The 23,812-nt window shown below is 42.4% G+C and overlaps 1 protein-coding gene across 1 annotated transcript in view; it reads right to left on the minus strand.

Annotated features, from left to right (window-relative positions):
* Window positions 1–17,105, minus strand: part of RNF38 (ring finger protein 38) — a 118,882-nt gene extending 101,777 nt beyond the window's left edge. The window contains exon 1 of the mRNA XM_061132591.1: window positions 17,056–17,105. The gene's annotated coding sequence lies outside the window, so the exon portion shown is untranslated. The remainder of the gene's footprint in view (window positions 1–17,055) is intronic.
* Between the last annotated feature and the right edge of the window lie 6,707 nt (window positions 17,106–23,812).

Raw genomic sequence — 23,812 nt, forward strand, 5'->3', positions numbered from 1 at the left:
GGAGATGGTGAAAGACAGGGAAGCCTGGCGTGCTGTAGTCCATGGGGTCACAAAGAGTTGGACACGACTTAAGAGACTGAACAACAACAAAGGTCATCAATTCATGTAATCCTATAAATAATCTATGAAAACATGGATCCTGGAATCTACAGTATTCATCCATCAATTGATTAACAGTTATTGTATAGCTAAGAAAGGAAAGCAACAGGAAAACAATTTAAAATTCTATTCTAAATCTGGCTATATAATTACACTGAAACATTTAAAACATCATTCTCAAAAGAAAATATGCAATATATACTAACAAAACTATAGATTATATCTATAAAGAAACAGTAAAGAGAGTAGAGAAGTAAAGATGTACTGAAATGCTTGTATAAAAATTATGAGGACACTAAAGATACTACTAGGCTCTGCCTCTGACAATTAGAAAAAATTTAAAAGCTTTTTCTAAAATCTACATGGACCAATAATGCATGAAAAGGTGCTCAATATTATTAACCACTAGGGAAATGCAAATCAAAACCACAATGAACTACCAATGCACCCCCAGTAGGATGATTATAATAAAAAAGACAGAACAAATTTTGATGAGAATATGAAGTCAGGACTCTCACACATTGCTGGCAAAATGAAATGGTACAACCACCTCGGAAAATAGTTTGCAATTCCTCAAAAGGTTAAACATAGTTATGGTCTGACCCAGTAATTTCACTCCTGGGGGGGGTGTGTGTGTGTGTCTGTGTGTCTGTGTGTCTGTGTGTCTGTGTACCTAAAAGAAATGTAAACCATGATGTCCACACAAAATCTAGTATGCAAATATTCTCAGCAGCATTACTCATTAACAGTCCAAAAATGAATGCAACCCAAATGTCCATTAATTGACAAATGGATAAATAACATGTAGTACATACATACAGTGACTATTATTTGGTCATGAAAAGGAATGAAGCATTGATATATATTACAATATGGATGAACCTGAAAACACTATGCTCAGTGAAAGCAGCCAGTCATAAAAGACTATAGATTGTATGATTTCACAATAAAAGGTCCAGAATAGGCAAATTTACAGAAAAAGAAGATAGCTGTTTCCTAAGCTTGAGGTGGGAGAAAATGAAGAGCAACTGCCAATGGGTACCTGGTTTCTTCCTCAGGGAATGAGAAGATTCTAGAATCAGACAATGGTGATGGCTGCACAATTATGAATATACCAAAATATTAGAAGCCATTGAATTGTACCATTAGTATGGGTGAACTGCATGATATATGAGTTATATTTCAACAAGCCTGTTAAATTTCATCAACAATGAGATAGGAAGCCCAATGGAAGGTGCCTGGGGGTCCCTGTAATAACATTATCTTATCATCTGACTATTGGTTACACAAGTGTATTCACACTGTGATGACTAAGTGGTGAGCTTACAAAATGTGCATGTTTTATGCACATTATCACACGTCAAATAAAGCTTTTAGCAAAGAATAACTAGATCTATAAATACTAACTTGGAAAGAAACCCAAGATATAAAGCAGAAACAAGTTTCAGAACAATATATATATAGGATGGCCACATTTTTTAATACATGTACACACATACACATATATGTATGTGCATAGTAAAACACACACAATGATTATATACAACCAGCCATTCTCATTAATCCCTGAAGAATTCAAATAAAGGGACTTTATTTTCTCTAATACATATTTCTGTGACATTTGAATTTTTTGCAATGTGCATGTTTATAATTAGAAGACAATACATGTATGGTGGTGGTTTAGTCTCTAAATTGTATCCGACTCCGAGACCCCATGGATTATAGCCCGCCAGGTTCCTCTATCCATGGGATTTTCCAGAATACTGGAGTGGTTGCTATTTCCTTCTCCAGGGGATCCTCTCCACCCTGGGATTGGACCCAGGTCTCCTGAACTACAGGCAGATTCTTTACTGATTCAGCCACCAAGGAAGCCCATACATTTAAAAAAATACTTTAAGGTATACAAAGAGAATTTAATAAAGAACAGAAATTCCTCAATCAGTATACAAAAATATAAAATAGATCCAAGACTAAAAGGTAGTTATTTTTTAAAAAAAATAACAGCAACCTTCATTTGATTGCTTAGTATATAGCTGGCACATACATCGGCCCATTTTCATTATACCTATATTACACCTATTTTACAGATGAGGAAATAGGTCAAGAGATTTTAATCTAATCAAAATAGAACAAAATGCTGCTGCTACGTCACTTCAGTCGTGTCTGACTCTGTGCGACCTCATAGACGGCAGCCCACCAGGGTCTGCCGTCCCTGGGATTCTCGGGGCAAGAACACTGGAGTGGGTTGCCATTTCCTTCTCCAATAGAACAAAATACAGCTCACAAAACCATTTACAGAGAAAATTTTAAAAAGTAAAAGAAAACAATGAATTCATTCATATATCTTTAAAGCTTGAAAAGAATTTCTTAAAAAAAAATTTTATCAAAATTGACTACCTCCCCACCACACATACAACAAAAACCGAGAACTAAATGAAATGAGCTAAAAAAACAAGATAAAAATGGTTACTGCCCCTCCTCCTAAAAGGCTGGCTGTCCATGCTACCAAACTCCTGGTATCAAGGATGGTACAAGGAAGGAAATTTACAAGCCTTTTCTTCCTTGAATATATACCAAAACCTTAAATATGAACAAGTCAATTGAGTACTGAGATCCATTACAGAAATTTATGGATAATTCCATACTAAAAATGGGTTAATATAATTCAGTACATAAATAGATAAAAAGAAGACATAACCTCTAAGGGTAGATAACAGGTTTGGCAGGCATCTGACAAACTTATAATAAATAAAAATACTACTTCTTTAACTTGCTAGGTTTCAGACCCACAGTCAACCCATAATGAACAGTGAAATACATCTGAGGCAGCCTCATTAGACAACAATCAAGTACATGACATTTTCTGGATGTTACAGTCTAGCCAGTTGAAATGACAAAGAAAAATAACAGAGGGAAGTATTGAAGAGGAGTCTAAATTAGCAAATTTGCCAATAACAGAGTTGTTCAACTGGAATGCCAAAAAAAACCTATGAAAATTATTAAAATGGCTAAAAGAGCTCAAGATATTGGCAAGTTTTTAAATAAACACAAAAAAGTTAACAGCTTTCCCTAACATCAGCAAATCTCAAAAAACATGATGAAAAACACCCCACTGTCAAAAGCAGGAAGAATGTAAAATACTATGGAAATGACATGTGAATTAAACTACAAAACTCCACTAAGCAACATACTATGGCATTTGACAAACTTATAATAAATAAAAATACTTTTTTAAAAGTTGTTGGAAACTTCCTTTCCAAACCCTCCCACAAAAAAGGGTGGGTCAGCATCACTGAGGTGGTGACCAGATAATACACTATCAACATTTGCAAGCACATCCCTGGAGTAAGTTTCAAGAAGCATGCCCCTCAGGCACTCAAAAGAAATCCGGCAACTTTCCATGAAGGAAATGGGAACCCCAAATGTGTGCATGGACACTAGGCTCAACAAAGCTGTTTGGGCCAAAGGAAAAAAGAACGTCCCCTACCTGATCCATGTGCAGTTGTCCAGAAAAATGTAATGAAGATGCACCAAACAAGTCTGCATGTCAGTACCTACGGGCCTGTTACCACTTTCAAAAATCTACAGACAATGCGGATGAGAACTAACTGCTGGTATAGTAAAGCTATAGAACCATCAAAAAAAAAAAAAAAAGTGGGGGTGGAAAATCATATTAATGGATGAAAAGGCACAAAAGTGTGACGAGATCAATTATTTCCAACTTAATAAATGTAATGCTTTTCCAATATGTACACCAGTGGAAATTTTGTCGTAACTCTGACAAAAACTTTTAAAAAATATACTGGATGAGGGAAAAGCAAGTAATGAAAGGCAAAAGTCTTTTTCCAAAATAAGAATACTACTAGGAGTTGCCCTACAAAGCCAATACCCATACAAAACCACAGTAAGTAAAACATGCAATACTGGTGCCAGAATACTGACAGATCAACAGAAGAGTGAGAAACAGATTTAAAGTATTAATGAAAATTCAGTATACAATTTAAAATGTCATGTTAAATACATAAGGAACTGATTACATTGTGGTTACGTCCATTATCAAGTATGATGGAGTATTGCACAGTTATTAAAAATGAGGTAGATTACACTGAGGTAGAAAGATAATCACACTATGGTATGATGTTAAAAAAAAAAAAACCCACCAATGTAAAGGACAGGACGTATAACATGATCCCTTGTGTTTTATTTACTCATTTGTTTGAGAGCCACGCTGTGTACAGAAAATATCTGGAAAGAAACACACATCCAGATCGCACTGATACTCTCTGGGATTATAGTAAGGAGAGGAATGACAAGGGGGAGTCCGTCCGTCATTACCCCAAAAGGGAAGAGACGGCAAACTCAAATCAGAATAATCTGAAGGGGGTTTGTTTATAAAAGGGATGATTACCAAGTTGGGAGGTCAGGCCTATAGAAACCACGGGGGAGGAACAGGGCCCTGAACTAGCAATAGAACAACTATTGCCCCGGCCCCCCAAAAAAGACAGGACACAGAGAATACCAGAACCCAGGCAATACAAGACCAACTATTCTGAGAGGAGAGAGAATAAACATTGTGACCCCATTCTTCTCCTCCTTTTCAATCACCTCTTGAGGCTAAACCCCACCAGAAACCAGAAGATCTGGGAACTCTCTCTGTGGCAGAGTCAGGTGGAAATGGGTGAAGGACAGGCCTGGAGAAGTAAATGCAAGGTATCTGACCCAGATTTATTTTACCTTTCTGTAAAATTAACTACATAAACAGAAGTACTATATCGTCATTAAAAAATGAAAACCTTACACAGAAAGTTAAAATCCCACCCTCCATTAATCCTGGATCCTTCTCCGAAAGTAATCATCTTTATTCTCATCATTTTGATGGAGTCTGTCACTGACTTTTTTCTAGACAGACACACACTCACCACAACAAAACATGCAGAACTGTTTTATGAAGCATTATTTGCTTAACATAAACTTAAACATAAACATAAGCTTAATTACTCTATTACTTTCTGCAACCTTTTTTCCTTCACCATTTTCGGTTCAGTTACAAAATAACACTCAAGAAACCAAGAGGAACAGTTTGAGTCTCCTCAGGGTTATTTATACTTGTCCTCAATGGCTCCCAAAATAACCACAAACCCCCTCCAACAGCTGCATTAGCATCACCTAGGAATTTGTTTAAAAGACCCTCCCTAGTTTCTGATTCCAGTGAATCAGGAAGTGGGGTCCAGTAATCTTCCTTTTGACCAGCCCTCCATATGACTACTGACCAGGCTAAAGTTTGAGTTCTAGTACTCCACCACCTCCCTTGCTAGGAATTGCTTTTTAACTAGATCCCAGGATGATGCGTAAGTAAATTAGTGTCCTGAGCCATAAACCTAACCCTCATCCATATTACCTGCACCTATCCGCACACAAGGTATCTATGAGTGGTTTCTAGGGATGGGAAGCAGAGGCCAGCAGAAAGAGCAGTGGTTTTTAACCACTGTGAATTTAAATCTACCACGCCTGTGGGAAAAACATCCACACAGCATGCCCCAGTGAGGTAGAACATGTTAGGAGTGTCACCTCTGGTGCGTGATGGATAGCACGTAACTACCATTAAACCACCCTGGAAATGTATTGCTCTTAAGAGTCAATATTATATGGTTAAGTTCTCGTTTTTCTTTTAAAATAAGTGAATGTCAATGTTAACCCCAGGCATAATAAAATTACATACGGCTAGCTAACCTTTGTTTGTATCACTGATACTATAGTGGGAGTCCATCGTTTTAAAACAAAGTGCAGGGTGTGGGGGATATACCTTTTCTGCTGTAACAAGGATAACTTCATCAATATTTACAAGTTTATCTACCCCCCATTCCACGCTGCAGCCTCCACCTCCACAGAGCTCATAGGGAGGGAAAATGTCCCCAGAATTCCACCTTTAATTTCCTGCTGCCACCCTCAAAGGTTCAGAAATTTTCATGCAAAACCTGCACCGTAGAGCCCCTATTTCACTCAGCTTCTTCTTTGCTCTTCTCTCATTTTCCTCCTTTGAGTCTCAGGTCTGTCCTGAGTCACAGGCAAACATGTTGACTCTCTCAGGAAATCTGCCAAAGTAACTACATATACATTTGTGCTTGAGAATCATTCTGTCTCACTGTTTGTGGCAGCCAAACTCGGGCTAACACAACGATCTGCTTTTTTAAGGCACTTCCAGTTTCACTTCTAGTTCCTACCAGGCTTATGCCCCGCCCCAACGTAGCACAATCCCCACCTCGCCAGACCTAGGAAGTCACACAATCAATTCTGCGGGGCTGAAACCCAATTTGACTTGCCTCTCCCTTCTTAAAGAAATCTCAGAATCAAAATTTCTCAAGCCCCTTTTCAATTTGATAACTCTTCTTCCATAGAAGGAAGTTTCTTGAATTGAATTTGGGCCTTGGGTTTTTAATTACACAGTATCAGGAAAAATAATATAACTATTCCATCAAACAATTCTATTTTGAAAGGAAACATGCTTACATCTCAAAAGTGCTATAAAAAGATTTTGGTATGGTAAAACTAGTTTGATTTCTACCCCCACCTCACACAGATATTGTCGATACCATTTATGTCAACTGAGAGAGAATTCATTTTTTTTTAAAGACTGTTCTACCAAAAGCTAGACTCAAAGTATGCACAATATTCTAGAGTCAAATTCGTACTTTAGTTTTAATTTCACAGACATTACTAACTTCATGAATTCCACACAGATTCACTTTAAGAAGGCATATCTTTTGACTTGTTGCCTTTGTTAGTTTTGGGTTTATTTGTTGTTGTTAGTTGTTGTTAAGCACACAATGGTAGCTTTTATTTAAAGTTAAAACTCAAACATATCATGGACTAGTAATTTCTGTTTTCAACAATATATGCAGTTTTTAAAAGAAACATTGGATGATCAGATCACAAGATTTCATGACTCATACTCTTCATATATAGCAGACAGTGAACAATGTCTTTCATTAGAACCCCAAACATACTGTAACTATGTTCTCATATGTTCTGATAAGTTCTAATGCTAAGTTTCTTAAAGAAATGCAAACCAGAAGGTGGGTGGAAATTCCTCAATTATCTGGATTTAATCAGCTTTTATTCTGCCTTAAAATGGCAGAATTCCATGGACAGAGGAGCCTGGTGGGCTACAGTCCATGGGGTCACAAAGAGTCAGTCAGACACGACTAAGTGACTTTCAACAATAGAAACACTATCTTCCTCCTATGAATTTTCATATTGCTTAGTAATTTGAAAGGAGAATTCATCTTCCTTTCCAGGTATCCATAAACGAAGTAGAAGAAAAAGATGGAGTTGGCAGTGCTCAACTCAAAAACATGCCATGTTCCAAAAATCTGTAACTATCCTACCTGGTTATGACCTCAGAATCCCACCTTCCCACGGAACATTTTCTAAATGGATGGCTCACCAGTGCCTATTAAGCCCACAACCCAGATGAAATAATATTAGAAACACTGTAACTGCTTGGAAAAATTTAATCTCAGATTCTAACTGTAAATTTTTTTAACAATTTTTAACAAGAATACCAACTAAGTTAAGTAGTTCATTTGGGAACCACTATCCTACAATAGGGCTTCCCTCATAGCTCAGTAGGTAAAGAATCTGCCCACGGTGCAGGAGACCAGGGTTCTATTCCTGGGTCGGGAAGATCCTGTGGAGGAGGAAACGGCAACCCACTCCAGTATTCTTGCCTGGAGAATCCCATGGACAGAGGAGCCTGGCAGGCTACAGTCCCTGGGGTTGCAAAAGTCGGATAGGACTTAGTGACTAAACCACACCAAGCCATCCTACATTATCTTCCCCAAATAATCTACTATGTCAGACAGCATCAACATAGCACCAGGCTCTCCAGCTGACGCCTGAAATATTCATATTCTATACCATTGAATAAAGGGACATGTTTATGCTTTAGCTTGTGACAAGTCAAAGTTTATTATGGAAATTAAGAAGGCTAAAAAGAAGTCTAACATCCATTCTTGTACTAATTTCAGAGAGGGAAATCCCACAAAAAGGTGGGATTCTGGGTAGGGCCAAATTTCTCCATGAGAAGTTTTGTATCTCCTTAAGGGACCAAACAAGCACCAAGTTAAAACCAGTGTTCAGAATCACAGAACATGGGAGATTTCCTAAGAAGCAATTTAAACATGCCTGATCCGAATGAACCCACTCCAATGCGGGTACTCCTACTCCACGTTATGTGGGAAAGTAATAAATGACTAAAAAGGAAGTTAATTATAATAAACAATCCCAACAGAAAAATTTAGAACTTAAAAAAGGGGGGAGGAGCATATTTCTCAGGAGGAGCAAAGGTAAAACTGGACTGCAAATTCCCTTTAGTGGCCAAAACAGTAATCATCTTTGCTTATATTCAATCTTGCTTCTTCATCTGCACAACAAGGATAATAAAAGCATCAATCTTAGAGGACTGTAGTGAAAATTAAATGAATTAATCCAGCTAAACCACTTAGAACAGCCTCGCACACAGTAAATGACCACTAGATATTAAAAAACTAGTATGATTTGGAAAAACTGGAGGAAGATAGGCATTCCAAGCTGAAGTAACAAAGGAACAGAGGTGAAAAAGTGATACACAAATATATGGACAACAGGGTATTATATTTCCCTGTAGAATACCCATGAAGAACAGTAGCAACTGGAATAATCAAGACCCAATTATACTGGCCTCAAATGCCAAACCAAAAAATATTTCTTTTTCTTATAAGGCAGTCACTTAAGTTTATTATGATCTGATTAGATCTGTGCTTTAGCAATATTAATTATCATGACTATATCATATCACTATTATTAATGCAATTTTGATGTTCTCTGCCCTCATTAGGGGTTAGCAGATTCAAAAAATTTGTTTGGTCAGCTAACACACAGTCAGAGTCTATTGCTAAACTGCTGCATATCTGAATCAAATCTGAAATCCTCACTGTGTCTGGTATATAGTAGGCATTCAATAAATGTTTTATCATTACTTTTTTTTTAATCATTACTTTTCCTGGCCACCAGAGAGCGGTGAAGTAAACCATCAGAGGCTACATGTATATATACTGTAAGAAATACGTATTATCAATGAAGCAAACGAAGTGACTGAGTAACCGTGGTAAAATATAAGTCACTGCTCAGCAATACACGTGCCTAAAACAGGCGGGGCAGGGGGTTTGGAGGAAATCAACCTTACATTTCATTAAAAGCAGATAAAATGGAACCCTGTGTATTTTCAAATCTCACAAAATTTAGCTGTTAAATGGGTACAGTCTTTTTAAGGATTTTTTGGGTAACCTCTTTGCACGGACTACCCAGTATTCTTCAGTTCAGTTCAATCGCTCAGTCGTGTCCGACTCTGCGAACCCCTGAATCACAGCAAACCAGTATTCTTAAGTGATGACAAATTTAAGGCAGATTTCCTCAAGACGTCTGTACTCCCATGTTCATCGCAGCATTATTCACAATAGCTAAGATAAAGACCCCAAGTGTCTGATGAATCAATGAAAGGATGAAGAAGTTGGGTAAATGGATACAATGGAATATTATTCAGCCATGAAGAAAGAAGGAAACCCTGCCATTTGCAAAAACATAGATATAAGTGGAGGAAACAATGTAAAATGAAATAAGCCAAACAGAGAAAGACAAATACTGTAAGATTTCACTTCTATGCAGAATAAAAAAAATTTTGTTTTAAATTTAAAAAGCCGAACTGATAGAAACAAAGAATAGATTGGTGGTTACCGGGGCCTCAGGAGTGGAGGAAATGACATGCTGGTTGAAGGGCACAAGCCTTTCGTTATTAAGACAGGTAAGTTCTGAGGCTCTCACGTACACGGCATGGTGACTACAGTTAATAGTACTATACTGTATGCCTGAAATTTTGCTAAGAGAATAGATCTTAAGCATTCTCACCAAAAAAAAAAAAAGGTAGCTATGTGAGGTAATGAATGGGTTAATTAACCTGATCATTGTAATCATTTCACCGTGTAGACAAATATCAAACCATCATGTTGCACAGTTTAAATATGCACAATTTTATTTGTCAATAAAAATGGGGAAGGAGAAGAGAAAGAGAGGGAAGGAGGGAGGAGGAGAAAGAAAGAAGTTTAAGAAACTAGTTTAAATAATACACTAATAGCTAACATCAGGGTTCTCTAGAAGACTGATTGCCAACAGAGCTCAGAAGCGTATCATGGCAGGATGCTTGATATAAGAGGTTACTAAGCACATTTTGTTGTTTAGTCGCTAAGTTGTGTCAGACTCTTTTGTGACCCCATGGACTGTAGCCCACCAGGCCCTCTGTCTGTGAAATTTCCAAGGCAAGAATACTGGAGTGGGTTGCCATCTCCTCCTCCAGGGGATCTTCCCAACCCAGAGATCGGACCCAGATCTCCTGCACTAGCAGGTAATTCTTTACCACTAAACCACAAAGGAAGACCTACTAAGCATATATCCCTATATTAATTGATTTTTTTTTTTCTGGTGGTGGTAGGGTAAAATCAGCTTCCCAAAATGTCAGTCAGTGCTAACTTTTAGAAACTTAAAAACAAACAGATTAGCAAGAGTCCCCCTGGATAGTAAGTAAGTTATCTATTTGGCTTTCCTGGGCAATCAATCATTCTGGCAACACAAACATAAAGCAAAGTAGGCCTGGATTTCTACATACCTTCTTCTAAAGTACTTTTCAGTTACAATTTTAGACTAGGGGAAAAAAAGTTCTGGCTGTCTTGTGCTTTTTAAAGCTTCAAGTATCTTGAAAGTATTAGAATTTAAAACCCTGAAAAGTATTCACTTAAACACATTCCCATCAGCATTACCAACAACACTCCATTATCCATCATTTTGGTACTGTCTCCAGATGATTTTTAATCCCCTCCTGACTTCTCCCTACCAACAAGTACTTGGATACCATCTTTACCCTGCATGCCCCCATTACTTGGTTGTGCTTAGGGAATTATAATTACAGTGATCCTGCCTTTAAAACATCCTCCAAGCACAAAGCCTTTTTGTATGATTAGGGGTGAGGGGGGCACCTTCCAGGCTCCACAACAAAGGGTGGGTGGTGGCAACATAAGCAGCAACTAAAGAAGAGGAGCTGGAGCCATTCTGGTGGCCCGTGGGTCTGGTTCAATATTGTTTGAGGGGTTTTATTCATGGGTGTCCAGCCTAAAGGTTCTGCAAAGCCTCTGTACCCCTCCCATGAGGACAGTAAAGGACAAGGCCTGTCCTGACAGACAGACAGATCACCACCAAGCCCAGAAGGAAGCATGAAAAGCAGGAGAAAAGAAAGCTGTGGCTGAAATATCCTCCTTTGGGCTGTTCTCAGTACTTCAGGTAATGAAGTCTCTGGCAGTGACGCCATCATCCCGTGAATCACTGGCGACCACCCAATAAGTGCTCATTCAAACATGTATTCAGGCATCAACAGGAAGACAAATCTATCAAAATGAAAAAAAAAAAAAAAAAAACAGATAGCCCAAAAGCCAAACAAAGATATTTTTGTTAATTATGAGTCCTATCTCCTAATTGCAAAAGTGATTATGAAATGATGCCCACCCTACTACTTCAGCCTAAGTCTTCAAAACCATTCACTTTACAGCTCTGCAACAATAAAACAGACTTCAACTGAAGATCAGTGAGCACCATCTGCAAACACTGAAATAAAAGGTGCTGAGGCAGAACAGATACTGACAGGTAACTTTCGGCTCAAGAAACATCCCAGAAGCACTACAAAATATTCTACCAACTTGACTGCTTGCAGCTCTCTTCCATGTATGTGTTTCTTCCTCTTTATTACTTCTTCCCTTCTATCAACAGGGTCAAATGGTCATATCAAAACTTACACTCTCTCCCTCATTTCTATGCATATTTTATCACCAAAGCAGACAATGCAGTGATAGCTTTCCATATCAAGACTGGAAGGAGCTGCTGCTAAAGGCTAACACAATAATCCCACCATTCTCCTCTATCTGCCCAACATCACTCTGGTTAACTGCCAGAGCAGTCCCTAGAATAGCACTAATAACCATTTAAAATAAAAACAGGGAAAAAAAAAAAAACCAACCTGAAACTGCTTCGGGTAAGAATTGTTTATTCTCCTTGTATGGACAGAAGACTACTTTGGTAAACATTTTCAGTTTTATTTGCATACATTTTTTTTTTTTAATTTCTTTAAGACAGCAGCAAAAGCACAATGGTACCCTCTATCCATTACCCTCAATCACGTTTAAAAGTAATAATAAAAACAGCAACAGAAACCATTTCAAATTGTATCTCTCGAGCCCGCAGAACAGCACTCTTCCATGACAACTGCTCTGAAAAACACACTGCCATTATTTGCAGAAGCAGTAGGAAGTCCAGTCTTGTCCTTGGTTCAGCACTCCCCCTTCCTCTCTCTCCAAGAAAAAATGAAACAGCAGGAAACGTAAACAACCACTTAATGGAAAATACAAATGGGTAAATATTTTCCAAACTGGCTAAAAAGCCTCAGGTCCTAAGAAATTCAGGAATGCTAGTGTAGAGAGAAATAGGAAGAGAAAAAAATAGCATCGAATTTCCCCCTCAAAATGAGCACTATATGAATGCAAGAGCAAATGTGGCACACAGCTACTTTCTCTCCTTCGCTTACCAGATGCTTCTGTCTTTTCAATGATTTCTTTCTCATTGTCTTTCCATAAATAATGGTATTTTTCAAATTGTTTATTCTGTACACATCTCTCTACACCCATAACAAATTTTACAATTTTGAGCTGAACTCTCTGGTTCAACTGAGCTTGGTAATGAAGAGGCAGAGCTAAGTCCCTTCCCATGAGAAGTTCACAAGGAGAAAACTCTTGCAGAGTGCCAGGACCAACAATGACCAGCCCTATCCGCAGAGCCTGGGATGAGTATGGACGGGTAACAGCTGGAACAATAGTTCCAAAGCCGCAGGGCCATGCTAGTTCAGAGAGCACCTTTAGAGGATTAGAAAAGGGTGTCCAACTAAGGGGACACAGTTCTACACAAGGTGTGCATCTTGGTAAGTGGAGCACAAAATGGGTTTGTACTCCCACTTGAAAAACAAAACAGGTGCCCTGGGCTGAGCATAAGTTATACAACCCTGTATCAGCAGCCCTACAAAAGTGTACCTGGGGCAAAACCGCACCTCCAAAATAGGTTTCCAGAAAGAACCTCACCAATGGCAAACAGGCATTTCACATATTTCATCACTAGAAATCCCCACACGTTAATATAAATTCATTCATAAACATATTAGGACTAGAGAAAAAGGGTCTAGAAAGAAGGAAAAGTAGCAAATTTGGGAGGAAGGAAACTCTTCTGTCCAGGGTAATAATGAGTTGTTCCTAAAGCCCCTAATCTTTGACTACAGCTTCAAATAACTGAACTTCAAATGCATGTGCTAAGTTAAAACACTCAACCACGATCATCTACAGAGAAAGGCAAGGTCACATACATTTACCTCTGGGGGTTTACTTTCTCCAATTTGCTAGTTTTCCTTCTCAGTCAGACACTATTTTGCCTCTACACTAACTATAAAACTATATATAGCGATACATGTGGTTAAAGTTGTAAAACCCGATAAAGAGCCCTAGTAGGTGGTGGGCCTCTTGGATACCTGCATGAAAGTAAGAGGAATAGACAACCCAGATTATGAAGGGTTTAACATCCAATGGCTTCCAACCCTATCATTCTTTCATGCCCTGCAAAAGAGCTAAATATCTCATGGGTCCAAATAAGTCCCAGTCATGCAGGAGCAGCAAGATAAGTCCTGGGGACAGGCTGGGCAAAGCTGAGAAGGACCACAGCCCAGAGTCAGAAGAAACCTAAGGCAGTGGTCTCAAACTCCAGTGCACACCAGAATCTACAAGGGAACATGTTCAGAACCAGATTTCTGGGTCCCTTCCTACATCTGATGGATGAAAATGTCCTGGCGCACTCATATTTTGACAAAGCTCAAAAACTGCTGACCTAGGTCTACCAGAAAGTTTAGAAAGACTGGGAAATCCTCCACGTGCCTTATCAGCTGTTCCAAAATAAAAGTCATCCATCACAAAACTAGGCTTTGCAGGTCAAAAAGGGGTGAGAAAAAGATCACCAGCCAGCATGCCTAACCGGCTGTGCAGGGCTGGAGCCTGCAGCCAGACTTTCATTATTACAGCACAAAACCCCTGTGCTATGTAAACAAGAAACTGCTTTGCATGTGAGAAATATTTCAAACATCTGAAAAATATTTAAAATAATATAATGAATACCCCTGTATCCTACATTAAAGATAAGCAAATCTTAATTTGCAATTGTCTGATTCAGATTTAATAATACTAGATATAATTAAAGCCCTCTGTGTGTCCCTCCGTGTACCCCTGACCAATTCCACTCCTCATCCCCTCTTAACGAGATAACCACTTCTCTGAATTTGGTGTTGCTACCATAAATGTTTTTATACTATTACTACATATGTACACACATACAAGGGGCTTCCCAGGCGGCTCAGTGATAAAGAATCCGCTTGCCAACGCAAAAGACACGGGTTTGATTCTTGGGTCGGGAAGAGGCCCTGGAGGAGGACATGGCAACTCACTCCAGTATTCCTCCCATGGACAGAGCAGCCCGGCAGGCTGCAGTCCATGGGGTCGCAGAGTTGGACACGACTGAGCACACACAAACACAGAAAATATTATTGTGCATGTCTTCAGATTTTATGCAAGTGAAAACATTCTCTAATAACTCTTCTGTGACTTGCTCGCCCACCCCATATTATGTTAAGATTCAACCATCTTAATGCATGCTACAGTTTAATGCAGGCTACAGTTTATTTTTCACAGTGCTATAATACTCAATTGTGTGGGACTATCTAACAATTTATGTATTTCCCTGTTGGTGGACATTTAAGCAGCAATGAACATTCTTGTACTTATTTTCTTGGACAAGTGTGCAAAGATTTCTTAAAGTATATACCCAGAAATGGGCATTTTAGGTAAATAGGTTTGTCTGCCCTCCTTCAACCGACATCATGTTACTCTCCATGATGGCTGTATCCATTTACATTCCCACTAGCAGTATATAGATGATTTCCTCATAACCTCATTAATACTTGATTATCACAGCATTTAATTTTTGCCAATCTGATAAGTGTGAAATGGCATCTCAATGATGTTTCGATTTGCATTTCCCTGATTTTAAGTTTTTGACAAGTAAATTTTCATGCTTTCATGTGTATCTGTCAAATAGGTTTTTCTGTTTTCTAAAAAATGTAACCACCTTATCTGAACCAGGGGAGCTGTTCCCAAAGAACCTTGCCAACAGCCACAACTGGAAAGCTGAAGTGCAGGAGGGCAGCAAGGAAACAGCTGACTTAAACAAGGAACCATCCTGGACAAAGGGCCCTAATTAATGCATTTGCTAATTAGTCTTTCCCTTCCCTCTTTTGTCAAGCCTTACTTCCAAGACAATACTATGGGCCTGCCTTAGAAGCCGACAGAGAATGGGGGTGGGGAGAAGAACAGCTAAAACATTTATGTAAAAGTACTTACAACAGTCTTTACTCAAAAGAAAATGAAGTGATTGCCGACCAATACCTATTACTCAACCCTGTAAGACACCATCCTCCTCTAATAGACTCCTTTCAAGCTCTATACCTTTGGCTCCCTCTCTGAAACAGTCCAATCTTTTCCTCTACACTAGACACCGTCTCCCCTCCCTTCAGCAACCCTTTCATCTCCCTTCCCCCACAATGACAAAATACCCTCTCCTTTCCCCCCCCCCCCTCCAATGCTTCTATTTTCTCGCTCCACGGGACCCTCCTCTATCTTTGTCACCTCTAGAACCCCAAGTTCCTTTCCAAGATGTATCTACAATAAAAACAACCCACTCGAAAGAAAAACGGGAACCCCAAGGGGTGCATGGCCCTCTTCCATAGCAGGCAGGCGGGTGTGACCAGTCCCGATCCTCTCACTCCTTCCCCCTTCCATGCCCAAGACAGCTGTTCTTTCTTTGAGGGTTACCCAAGTGTGCCAAGTCCAGATCACCAGGGAAAACCTCACTTGGTTTTCTGTAGCAGAAACGCCTTTACGAGGGTCATATATACACTTGTTTGGGGCATGAACGAAACTCGGGCCATTTCGTGGAAAAGACACCTTACGAGCGTCTCCACAAAAGCAAGCAGGCCTCCCTCCTATTAATTCCAGCTGGATTGGTTTAATCCGTGCAGCGGTGGGGAAGGTGGCCTGGCAGAGACCAAATGGTCCCCGCGATTAGAAGTTTCGGAAGCTCTGACCCCCTCACTTAAGAAAGCCCTCTTCCCCGAGAGGACAACCTCACAGGAGTCTCTCCTTCTGCGGATCCCCAAATCGACTCCCCAGCACACCAGCAAGCCCCCCAACCCGCCGCCGCTCCGCCGTCCCAGCCCGCAACAGATGCTTCCTCCTAAACCAGCCCCAAAGCGCCGGGTGGGCGTGCCTGGGGACGGGCCTAGCGCCCCCTCCTCCGCGATCAATCTCAGTTCTTCGGGGCTGGGGGCTCTTCCTCCTTCCAGCGCCCCCTACTAGGGGCCCGGGCCAGCCCAGAGTGGCCCTGGGTCCCAGCCAGGCTACGACTCTCGCCGGCTATGTGACCTTGGGCAAGTCACTTCCCCCAGTAAGCCTCAGTTTCCTCCTCCGCCCAGCGGAGACCTGGAGAGGTCCTGCCCTGCCCACTCTTGGGGGCGGGGAGGTGGGGGCGGTTAGCAACCCGGTGGAAAAACGCTCTGTGAGCCGCTCGGCACAGCGAGGACGCAGGACTCCCAGGGGCTCCGGGGCCGGACGAACCCGACCCGGACAACGCTCCACCCCCTCCGCGGGGCCGGGCGGCTGGACCGCACGCCTCTGCCCACCCCCATCCCCGGGATCAACCCACGCCCCTCCCCGCCTGGCCCGCTCCTGGACCCCGTACCTGCTCCCGGCGCTCGGCCGCAGGCGCCGCCGCCCTGGGCGCCCGGCCGGAGAGGCCCGTGGCCCGGAGGACTGAGGCGGCCGGCGGCGGGGGGCTCGAGCCGGGGCGGCGGGGCGCGCAGGCGGCGCGGGGGCCCGAGCTCGGCGGGGCCCGGCCTGGGAGACGACGACTGAGGCTGGAAGTGTGCGGCGGCCGCGGCTGCTGAGGCGGCGGCGGCGGCGACCGCGGCGGCGGCGCTTCCGCTCATGGCGGGGCCGCGGGCAGCGGCTCCGGCTGCGACTCGACGCCGGCGCGGCGGGCACTGGCTGGGCCCCGGCCGGCAGCGGCAGTGGCGGCGGCGGCGACAGAGGCGGCTCCCGGAGGGGGAGGAGGAGGAGCCGGGAAGCGGCAGCGGCGGCGGAGGGGGCGGGGACGCGGAGGGGGCGGGGACGCAGCGCCGCGGCCGCCAATGGGCGGCGGGCTCCTCCGCAGACAGAGCTCCGGGGCTGGGCGGGCGGCGCCGTGGGGCATCCTCCGCCGCTGCCGCTCGCTGAGGCTGGGAGGCTGAGGGCCGCCTGCCGGGAGAGCCCAGCTTCGGGGGCTGCTCCGCCCCCGGTCCGCCTCCGGGGCGCGGCCGCGGGCCTCCGGGGCCAGGCCTCTAGCTACCCAGGCCCGGGTGCACCTGGGCTCCGTCGCGGCTGCCTCTGGCGCCGGCGTTGGCTCCTGCGAGTTCGCCCGGGGCTTGGCCCGGGTAGCTGCTGCCCGCCAGCGCGCCCGCCCGCAGGCTCCCATTCCATGGGCTGTGCCGCCTTGGCCTCCTTCCTCCACCTCTTCCCACACTAGAGCGCAGCCTCCTCTCCTCTCCCTCTCTTGGCTGTTTTCTCAAAGTTTTTCCTTTTCAGACACTTACGACAGAAACTCTCCCTTCCCTTCTTGGGCTGTATCTCAGTGATGAATCAATCCCTGCGGACCCAGAGAGAGTAGCAGAAGCAGAAACGAAACGGATGGAGGTGTGCTGCCTTCTTTGAATCTAGAGACCCATCTTGAATTATGAGCAGAAGCCAAAAATCTGGCTCAGCGCTGGCCCCTCGCCCCTTTTCTGACTTTCTCCTCCTCTTTCCTACTTTAAACGCCCTTGTTGTTAAAAGACTTGCAGGAAGCCATCCAACTCGGCTGGGCCTAGTCTCAAAAGAAGGAGAGGCTGTGGGGTGCAGAAAGGCTTTTGAGTTGTGCTGAGAGCTTTTTTTATTAGAGAAGAATTCCGCAGATTCATGCCCCCCTTGCTCCTTCCTCTTCTGGGATGTGATGTTAGTTACTGAACCCACTTTCCTTTCATGTTTCCCTGACTCTCATATCAAAGCCATAGGGGAGCAAAATAATCTCAGTCATGTACTGGGAGTGCCTCTAAGTACAGCCATGAGGGTGAGGGTGCAGCTAAACTGCTGAATAGATAATTTCCGTATTGTCCTCAGCCTTTCCTCTCATGGAGCCACCAACTGGGGACTGAGCTGGGAGAGGGAGAGCTGCAGGTCGACAAGGCACAGTGCTACATTGGCGGCTGGCTGGGTGGGAGAAGCGCAGGTGAATCTTTGGCCACAGACATTTCTAATTCCACCCTAACACTTAATAAAGTGCATGATCTTTTCATTTATACAGTCATGACCAATGCTAGACTCTAAAGACATAAAGATAAAGATACAGTCCAGGCCTTTAAAGAGTTTACAGTCTCCTTGGAGGTTGGTGAGACACATTCTTAGAAGTAAAGGGGGTTAAGGATGAGTAGGAGTTTACCAGGTGGAGCAGATTGGAGGAAAGTGGCCTGGGAAGACGGTAAAGTTACAATTAGCTAAAAGACCTGGTGTTGTCTGAATCCCACCCTTAACTTTCTGGTCATAGAGGAGGCAGGTAACATATTACTAGCTGGGTTTGGTCCCAGTGTCTGCTGTAGAATGCCCGTAAGCTAATAGCATTCTTACCTCTCTCTCTCTCTTTTTTTTTTAATGTTAATTTATTTGGCTGCATCGGGTCTTAGTTACCCACGTGGGGTCTTTGGATCTTGCGTTGTGCCACTTGGACTCTCTAGTTGTGACGTGGGGGCTCAGTGGTTGTGGCACCTGGGCTTAGTTGTTCCAAGGCACGTGGGATCTTAGTTTCCCGGTCGGGGAGCTGATTCTTAGCCAATGGACCTCCAGGGAAGTCCCTCTTATCACCTTTGATAGATCTCACAGCCTTGCATGAAATCAGGCCTATTTCCACTCCAAAGCCCAAGCTCCGGTTTCAACTCTTACAACTTCAGTTTGGTCCAATGTCTTGTACACTATCCCTAGAAGAAAAAAGGCAGGAAAGCAGTTTAACCCAGTAATCAAAGGCTCCCATTGAGGCTTCATTGCAGGCCGGGAAGAAACAAGGGAGAGGGCCAGGCTAGGCCCTGGGCCACCTCATCTTACCAGTTAAGGGATGCGAAAGAAAGAATGGATGACATCCCTGTGTTCTGTGACCTTTATCTCTGAAAATTTCTGTCCTCCAGCAAGGATCGGGAAAGGAGATAAGTATGATGTATTCAGGAAACCACAAGTTTAATAGGGCTGGAACACAGCCTGGTTAGAGGGTTGAGAGAGAGATCTGGCAAGAGAATTAACGGGAGATCAGAAGACCATAAAAAATCTTGAGTGCATCTGAACTTAACCCAAGTAACTAAAGAGCGCTACTGAAGGGTTTAGTGAGAGTGACATGGTCATATTCAATACTCTGGCTGCTGTGTAGAAAATAGGTTGGAAGGGAATAAGAAGAGAGGTGATAAGACCAACTAAAAAATTATCATATCAGGCAAAAGATGAAAGTGACCCAAACTGAGGCAGAGATGATAGGAATAGAGAGACAGTAAGGTGGTAAATTCACCAAGACATAGATAACTTGAAAAAGGTGAGAGAGACTCAAAGATGACAGAGATTTTTGGCTTGGTCAACGGTGAGAGTGGTGCCATTCCTGAAGGTGGGGAATCCTGGATGGGGAACAGAGAACTATAATCTTGGTTAAATCAGTTTATTTCTCTAACCCTCACTCTCCTATTCATATAAGGCGGAAGGGCTGAGGAAATTATCTAGACTCACTACTATACTATTACTCAAGTCCTTCTAAGATTGGTACCCAGAGATTTACAAAGAGAGGCAAGATAGCAGAATTGCCCTTTTCACTTTTTATTTCCATTTTGTTTTATTGTGGTTAATATATATATATATATATATATATATATAAAACTTTATCATTTTAATAATTTTCAGGTGTACAGTTCAGTGGCATTAGCTACTATTAATATCTTAGTTTGAGCTGCCATTACAAAATACCACAGGCTCAGGGCTTCCGTGGTGGTCCAGTGGTTAAGAATCCACCTTGGAATACGAGGGACACCAGTTCCATCCCTGGTCCAGGATCCCACATGCCTCAGAGCAACTAAGTCCCTGAGCCGAAAGTACTGGAGTCGGTGCGCCTAGAGCTCATGCTCTGCAACAAGAGAAGCCACCACGATGAGAAGCCCAAGCACCGCAACGAAGAGGAGCCCTGCTCTCCGCAACTGGAGAAAGCCTGGATGCAGCAACGAAGACCCACCATGGCCAAGAACTAACTAAATAAAGCTTCTAAAAATCCTTTAAAAATACCACAGGCTGGTGGTATAAACAACAGAAACTTATTTTCTCACAATTCTGGAGGCTAAACATCCAAGATCAACATGCCATTATGGTCGGTTTCTGGTGAGAGCTCCCTTCGTACGTAGCGTGTAGATGGCTGACTTCCCCCTGTGTCCTTACATGGTGGGGAGAGAAAGAGAGCAAACTCCCTGTTGTCCCTTCTTCTTGTTGTTATTGGTTAGTCACTCAGTCATGTCCAACTGTTTGCAACGCCATGGACTGTAGCCCTCCAGGTCCCTCTGTCCATGGGATTTCCCAGACAAGAATACTGGAGTGGGTTGCCATTTCCTCCTCCAGAGCATCTTCCCAACCTAGGGATTGAACCTGCACCTCCTGCATTGGCAGGTGGATTCTTTTTTTTTTTTCTCAAATGTTTATTGGTGGAGTCTTTTGGCCTTTCTACTTAAGTTTCTAAATATAGTATCCATCTTGTCTTGTCTTGTCTTGAAGTCGCTCAGTCGTGTCCAACTCTTTGCGACCCCGTGGACTGTAGCCTACCAGGCTGCTCCATCCATGGGATTCTCCAGACAAGAATACTGGAGTGGGTTGCCATTTCCTTCTCCTGGATTCTTATATTATTATTATTTTAATTGAGGGATAATTGCTTTACAGAATTTTGCTGTTTTCTGTCAAACATCAACATGAATCAGCCAAAGGTATACATATGTCCCCTCCCTCTTGAACCTCCTCCCATCTCCCTCCCCATCCCACCCCTCTAGGTTGATGAGCCCCTGTTAGAGTTCCGAGTCACAAAGCAAATTCCCATTAGCTATCTCTTTTACATATGGTAATATAAGCTTCCATGTTACTCTGTCCATACATCTCACCCTCTCCTCCCCACCCCTCCTCCTCACCGCCCAGCCCTGTGTCCGTGCGTCTGTTCTCTATGTCTGTTTCTCCATTGCTGACAGGCAGATTCTTTACCGCTGAGCCACAAGGGAAGCCCCTGTATCCCTTTTTATAAGGGCATTAATCTCATCTTGAGGGTCCTACCCTCAAGACCTCAAAACCTAAAATCTCCCCAAGGCACCATCTACAACTGTTATCACATGGGGAGGTTAGTACTTCAATATATGAATGGGGGGGGGGGGGGTGCATAATTCAGTTCACAGCAACTACATTCACGATATTTTTCAACCATCACCACCATCCATTTCCAGAACTTCTCCATCATCCCAAACAGGATCTCTGCATCTATTAAACAGTAACTCTCCAACTCTCCCTTCCCCTAGTCCCTGATACCTCTATTTCACTTTCTGTCTCTATGAATTTACCTGTTCTAAGTACCTCATACAATATTTGTCCTTTTGGGTCTGGCTTATTTCACTTAGTGTAATGTTTCACAGTTCAACCCTGCTATAGGATGTATCAGAATTTCATTTCTTTTTAAAGCTGAGTAATACTACATTGTATGTAGACATCACATTTTCTTTATCCATTCATCCATCAGTGGATATTTATGTTGCTTTCGCCTTTGGCTATTGTGAATAATATTGCTATGAACATTGATGTACAAGTATTTGTTTGAGTCCCTGCTTTCCATTCTGTTGAATTCCACCTTAGAGTGGAATTGCTGCATCATACGGTAATTCTATATTTAACTCTTTGAGGAACCACCAACCTGTTTTCTACAGTGGCTACACCATTTTACATTCCCATCAGCAATGCACAAAGTTTCCAATTTCTGTACATCCTCATCGACACTTGTTATTTTCCATTTTTTCTTTCTTATATTAGCCTAGCCATCCTAATGGATGTGAAGTGGTATCTCATTGTGGTTTTGATTTGAATTTCCCATTTCACTTTCAAGGCCAGCATGTCTATTACTTGTATTTGTTTTCCAACTTGGTTTGCAAAAGTTTGGGGTGGGGATAGCAACAGAGGAAGGAAGATGGTAAGAAAAGAATGAAAGAGTTATTTCCTGGAAACAACGATAGACTTCTAATAGTAAGTAAAACAAAGAGAAGAGCAAGACAGTCTTGGCTACACTGCAGAATAACACTCTGCAGCCTTAGCAGCTGAAGGATTCCAGATGAGTGACAGGGAGAGTCATAACCATATCCAGTAAAGGCAGTGGAAATAGCAACACCAAGTGGAAGGGGCTGGAGCATGAGATGATGAATTTAAATACGAATACCACGTGACTATACTTGTTCACAGGCACAGGACAAACACCTGTGAAACACCTCTGAGGTTGCCCAGAAGCACCTGGGGATGTGTATTGCAAGGTATGGGCCGAGGGCACAAGAATACATGTCGAGTATTTTTCTCACTGTTATAACACTAATATGCATTAGTTTCTATTTCCTTAGGCTAGATTTCTAAAAGTAAAATTGCTAGGTCAATGTTTTTAAAATTTTACTTTCCAGAATGATTGTAGTGGCCATTTGTTTATATAGTCTTTTATTTATTTTTACTTAAATGAAGGGGGTTGACTCAATCCTATTCCTCACTTGCAAAGCCTCTCACATTGCTTTATTTAGTTATTCTTTATTCTCTTTTTTCCATATTTTCCAATCTCATCCCCCTTTCTCACCATAGGAAATCGTTCCAGTCTGTTTAGTGTACATCCTTTTGTCTGAAGATGTTTATTTGTGATATGTATCGTTGTTTTAGACACGTATGTTTTTTCCTTATATAAGTAATAGTATAATTTTTTTCTTTTTTTTCTTCCCTGCAGCAACATGTTTTTATGATCTAGTCCACTGCTTATAATTACTGCATTATACTTCATCCACCACATTTTGCCCATAATTTCAGTTATGGACATGCAAATTGTCTCCCAACTCCCCACAACCAGAAACAATACTGCTGTGAATATCTTCATATTTTCCTTCTGTGCGTGCTTAGTCATGTCTGACTGTTTGTGACCCCATGGACTGTAGTCCACCAGGCTCCTCTGTCCATGGGATTCTCCAGGCAAGAATAATGGACTGGTTTGCCATTTCCTCCTCCAGGGGATCTTCCCCACCCAGGATTTGAACCCACATCTCCTGCGTCTCCTGTGTCCACTGCACTGGCAGACTGATTCTTTACCACTGAGCCACCTGATACCTATATGAATATCTTTATATGCCATTATTGAGACCTGT

This window comes from Dama dama, chromosome 29 (assembly GCF_033118175.1).
Source record: "Dama dama isolate Ldn47 chromosome 29, ASM3311817v1, whole genome shotgun sequence".
Taxonomy (NCBI): domain Eukaryota; kingdom Metazoa; phylum Chordata; class Mammalia; order Artiodactyla; family Cervidae; genus Dama; species Dama dama.